Here is a 6,000-nt window from a genome sequence, read left to right as displayed (position 1 = left end):
TTAAACCATTGTTTTGACCTACAAATTAAACCAAAACCGTTGGGCCAGTAACTGAAGGGCCAGTAACTGAAAGGTCGCTGATTCAAATCCCCGAGCTGACTAGATAAAAAATCTGTCGATGTGCCCCTGAGAAAGGCACTTAACCCTAATTGCTCGTGTAAATCGCGTTGGATAAGAGCGTCTGCTAAATGATTAAAATGTTTTTAGTTTTTTTAAACAATACAAATAATTATGTAAATATGTAATTGTGTAGAGAGATCTAAGTCCCCAGTGGCCAGATAAGCGGCGGTAGGCCTATTATCTAATGGTGATAAACACAGAGCGCAGCTATCTGTTATACATCACTATACGTTATACATACATCATCTATCCGACTGACTTTGTTAAGCGAAGCGATCGCAGCTTTCCTTTTCCCTTTTCTGTTCCTTGGCTGTAAACCGATTTTCCGCAACTGAAAACGTCCTTGCTAGTTTTAGAGGCAGTCAACCCGCCTGTCGAGTCGTGCACGGAGAACCGTAGATGGCGCGCGCCCAACTCGGTGTTTTTATATCGTAGACAGGAGGAAACAGCGGCTTGCAGGGTGTCCCCACCACTCCTCAGTGAGATGCGCCAGAGAGCTCGCGGGAGGAGAGAGAGAGAAGAGGGTTGACAGTGGCGTCGCATCCATAATTCTTCTCCTCCAGAATCCCTGAAAACTTAAAACGGTAAGAAACAGGCTGGTTTCCTTGTGAAATTCCCATGTCTTATGCGCGGCGATTTCTGTTTCTGACAGTGTGTGATTGTGCTACATCTGCATTGCTTGCTGTTTGGGATTTTAGGATGGGTTTCTGTATAGCACTTTGTGACATCTGCTGATGTAAAAAGGGCTTTATAAATACATTTGATTTGATTTGGTAGACAGGTTATCTATCGAGAGGTTTCGCTGCTGGTAATCCCTTTTTATTTGAAGGCAGCGGTGTCACCTCTTATCCCCATCACTGCATGGCTACAACCATTAATAACCTATTGAGATATTAACAGCTGGACATGCCGGATGTGGTGTGATTATATATTGAGATAAACTGATAGAGAAAGGTAATGCCTCGAGCACCCTAATAGAATGGTGCCATGCCATATCAGACATGTTGAATGTTTCCATTTATTCCAGGCTATTTATTTGTTGATTGAAAACGTATATATATATATATATATATATATATTGTTTTATTGATTTAGAGACGTGAATATTATTATATTCAGTTAGCCTATGTAAATACAAACTTTATAAAGGGCACGCAAGTTGATGGAAACACAAGTATCAATTCCTAATTGCCTACTATTCAATGTAAACCCATTTCAAACTGCATTGTTTTACAAATAAGTTAGTTAACCCCCCCCCCACTGTTCTGAATAGGCTACTTCGGTTTTCTAAAACAGGAAGATAGAACACTGTTGGCTAAATGTCGGGTCTTTCTGGGGTCAAATCAGCCTCTATTTCAGATTTTTTTTTTTTTTTTATGGTCGCTTACAGTATTTGTTTATCAATGAGTGAGTAGCTAGGATACTTGAGAATGGCGTCCTTGAGAGAAAGTGGATGTTAAAGTGAATACAGGCAGTCAGCGATGCTTTGCTCTGCTGAGGTGACGGTGAGTCAAACATAACAGCTCGCTGCCTGGCGGATGCGCTTGATTATAGTCACCTGGGCAACCGGTTCAGCACCATGGAGAGCAGTTGGTGGGGTGGTGGGGGGAGGGGGGATCCTTGGGAGAACATTACTGTGGTTAGATTGGTGACACTCAGTGCTTTATGTAGGCTAAATGTAGTGAATATAACTCAGCATTAATTATACAAATTCTCATTTGCGTAATGGAACCTCTGCTAAGAGCCTTGTGTAAGTACCATCTTATTCCATATCTTAGTTAGCCCAACTGTAGCTATGTGTGTCTGTTTGATTATGCAAGAGTCCTCTATAGCTTCTATTACATTTAGGTGTGGCATCTTATGAAGACAATTAGCATAAAGCCAGTGCAGCTGGTAACAAAGGACTGTCATGATGGAAAGGTTTGGCCTTGAAGTCTGTATTATAGGCATAGATATAGACAAGATGTTGAATAGAAAAACACATTTCCCCGTGAGAAATACAGTAGAGTGAGAGTGCAGGGGCTGGTGGTTGAGCTAGTCTTAATTGAAAAAGCACATGAAATGTTCCTTCTAATAATTGAAGTGTTGCAGACTGCAATATGGCTGTGAACAGTTTAAATTCTATATATTAAGGACAAAATGCAATGTTTGATTACAGAGTCATTTCAGATATTATTATTATTATTATTATTAACATATGTCTAAATAGATAGGTGAATAATGAAAGCAGAGAAGGTCTTATCATTTCAGTGAGCAAACAAACATCCTCTATTGCATGTCTGTGAGTGATGTTACATTAACGTGATTCAGACAACAAAATAGTTAATCACAGATTGGAAGAGAGAGAGAAAGGAAGGGAGTGAGGAGAGAAAAAAGAGGAGAGAAGAAACAGGGATTAATTTAACACCATAACAGCAACAGCCATATTTCCCAGGGGGCATTGGTTCTTTGGGGAAAACCTATACTTTCAGCGAAGAGAACTGAAGTCTGTAAACAACAGCTTCAAACCTTAAAACAATCACCACTGGAGGGAGGGAGGGAGGGAGGGAGGGAGGGAGGGAGGGAGGGAGGGAGGGAGAGGGAGAGGGAGAGGGAGAGAGAGAGATCAACTTTGTACATTCACACCTCTCTTTATTGAATGAGTATAGTGACTGTACCATGCTGTATTTATGGTATAATATAAAACCCACCATGGAGTTAATAGGATTACACTGCTATTCATGTTGTACACATAAACACAGCTCTGCCTCTACTGACCCCACTATGCTCCTCACACACACAACCACTGATTACTGTGGCATTTACTGATGAGCTGTTACATTATAGCCTTTAAATAGGTTCAATACATAATCAAGTCTACAATTACAGACCTGATTCAGGATTTGTGTTTAAAAGAAACTCTCTCTCTCTCTCACCTTGCTTGTTAGTAACGCTAACAGCTGGGTCCTGTAGTCAAACACATAAACTGTGTTTTGAGTTTTAACAGGATAGGATACACAGCTGCTGTGTATGTGCGAGTGTGTTAGCCATGGCATGCCTCTCCACTCCACACACATGCACGCGCAAACACACCCACAATGGTCCTCATTGAATTAGAAAGGTCTTCAGTCACAGTGTTTCATTCCCTCAGGGCTCTGGCTGCTGTTTCCTCCCTGGCTGTCTCACACGGTGGTTGTAGAATCTCATGTGTGACCACTCTCCGAGATGGCCTGTGTGAGGGAGGCTGTCCATGTGTGTGCCTGATTTCCAGCCTGTGTGTGTGTGTGTTGTGTGTGTGCATGCCCCATTCTAAGCCTCCACCAGTCAAGGAGAGCTGAACTCAGTCAGTCAAGCTGAGGCTTGGCAGCAGATCAGACCATCTAATTGGGATTGAAGCCCATGGAAGAACAGGCAGGAAGTACAATTAGCTGCCTCTCTGCCTGCCTGCCTCTCTGAACAGGAGAGAGAGAAAAGGATAGAGCAATAGAAAGGCAGCGGGAGCAAGAAAAAGAGAGAGAGGGAGAGAGAAAAATAATTCCCCTCTTGAGACTTTTAAGGCAGTGGGGGTTAGTTCAGTCTCTTGCAGCTAAGCTCTGTCCGACTATCAGCGTGTTTTCATCTTCTCTGCGTGTGTGTGTGTTGAATCGGAAATGTAATCTGTCTTTCATCACTCTAACGTTATACTTTTTCTGTAAAAGAGGGAATTTAGCATTCACATAGTATGCATGTTCATAAAATCTATTGACACACCTGTGCGTCAATCTAATTATCATAATAAAAAAATCCCTATTAAAATCTGTCAGTTTAAGCTAGAGATATATATATATATTTTCGCCTATGTCGACCGTCCGCATCTGCGGTGGAAAATGGCAGCGCCACAGCGCTGTTTGTCAGACCAGGAGACATTCCGAAAATCGCTCTTCTCATGAAAACGTCTGTAGCCTCCGAACGGTTTGGCCTACTAATATGACCTCTATGGGAAAAGGAGACTCTCAGGAACACGACAGTGTTCTCCGTTTTGCTCTATGACCCCCACAACTGTCACAGGACTCGTCTGAAGGTAACCCCGTACCGGTTTTAAAAAATGAATGGAAGTATGGAGGTAGTTTTGTTTCAACAAGAAAAGGGGTTAAATATGTGTCCAAAAAACTAAAATATTTTCTGAGCTTTCTTAGATCTCCTAGATACAGTATATGACAGACACTTCAAAACCTTATTCCTTATGATTTTTTGGGGGGACTGTCTGTTTTTCTATTTATGAATGTGCTATTAAATGCGTTTCTATGGGCTATAGTAGTAATGCCCAAATTCAATATTTTCTCAAATATTTTTTAAAATATATTTTTGGATACCTACAGGGTTCCTAAAATTCAAAATCAAATAGCTAAATGATCCATGGTATGACCATTGTAAAACAATTCCATATGTTAGCTCAGTCACATTTTCCTTTGGTTGAAGTTGTTTTTATTTCTGTAGAGTAGAGCAGTCATAGTTAATTGGCTGTGGTCTAGCACAGTGCCTTTTCCAGTGGTGTAAAGTACTTGAAAGTACTACTTAAGTAGTTTTTTGGGGTATCTGTACTTTACTTTACTATTTATATTTTTGACAACTTTTACTTTTACTTCACTACATTCCTAAATAAAATTATGTACTTTTTACTCCATACATTTTCCCTGACACCCAAAAGTACTCATTACATTTGAAATGCTTAGCAGGACAGGAAAATTGCCTAAATCACACACTTATCAAGATAACATCCCTGGTCATCCTTACTGCCCCTGATCTGGCGGACTCACTAAACACATGCTTCGTTTGTAAATTATGTCTGAGTGTTGGAGCATGCCCCTCGCTATCCGTTAATTAAAAAACAAGAAAATGATGCCGCCGTCTGGTTTGCTTAATATAAGGAATTTGAAATGATTTATACTTTTACTTTTACTTTTGATACTTAAGTATATTTTAGCAATTACATTTACTTTTGTAACTTAAGTATATTTAAAACCATACACTTTTAGACTTTCACTCAAGTAGTATTTTACTGGGTGACTTTCACTTTTACTTGAGTAATTTTCTATTAAGGTATCTTTACTTTTACTCAAGTACTTTTTCCACCACTGGCCTTTTCAATCCGGTTTAAATCCTATTTTCCTTTAAGATGGAGAGAATACTGTGGCAAAAGACTGAGGCTGATCTTTTGAGGGGTAATTTTCCACTTCCCCCATGATATTTAAGTCCTTTAAGTAGGCTAGGGTCTGGCTGGCTGTTTGAATGTGTGTGTGTGTGGTGTGTTTTGTGAGTCTTGCTTTCATGTCTAGAATTCTCAGTAAGTGCACCAATGCCTGGACTGTCTTCATTTGTCTTTGGAGAGAGGTGTGTGTGTGTATGCAGTGTTTAACGTTTCAACGTTTATTTGTCACGTGCACAGGATACAGCAGGTGTAAATCAGTACAGTGAAATGCTTACTTGCAAGCTCTTTCCCAATAATGGCATATTCAACATCAAGTTCAGAGGAAAAAATATAAAGTATGAAAAACACAAGAATGTAAGCTATAAACAGTTTCAGTGCCAGTACCATAATTACAATGTGCAATTATACATTTTTCGGGCCTTCCTCAGACACCGCCTGGTATGAATGTCCTGAATGGCTGGGAGCTCACCGCCAGTGATGTGCTGGGCCATCCGCACTTCCCTCTGTAGAGCCTTGCGGTCGAGGGTGGTGCAGTTGCCAAACCAGGCAGTGCTGCAGCCAGTCAAGATGCTCTCGATGGTGCATCTGCACTCCCTGTGTGTGTGTGTGTGACATATTAGAGGGGTTAAACAGGGTAGATAAGGACCAGATTCCTGCTCTTCCTATTACCGAAGAAGAATAGAGAATGACTGTTGGATACAGACAGACGTTAG

The 6,000-nt window shown here is 40.7% G+C and overlaps 1 protein-coding gene across 1 annotated transcript in view; it reads left to right on the top strand.

Moving 5' to 3' along the window:
- Positions 1-391: 391 nt before the first annotated feature.
- Positions 392-6,000, top strand: part of LOC121536930 (ecto-NOX disulfide-thiol exchanger 1-like) — a 109,946-nt gene continuing 104,337 nt past the window's right edge. Inside the window, exon 1 of the mRNA XM_041844583.2 lies at positions 392-704. The gene's annotated coding sequence lies outside the window, so the exon portion shown is untranslated. The remainder of the gene's footprint in view (positions 705-6,000) is intronic.

The sequence above is a fragment of the Coregonus clupeaformis genome, chromosome 23, assembly GCF_020615455.1.
Source record: "Coregonus clupeaformis isolate EN_2021a chromosome 23, ASM2061545v1, whole genome shotgun sequence".
Lineage (NCBI taxonomy): Eukaryota > Metazoa > Chordata > Actinopteri > Salmoniformes > Salmonidae > Coregonus > Coregonus clupeaformis.
Note: the sequence above shows the minus strand (reverse complement) of the source record. Positions and strands in the feature narration are given on the sequence as shown.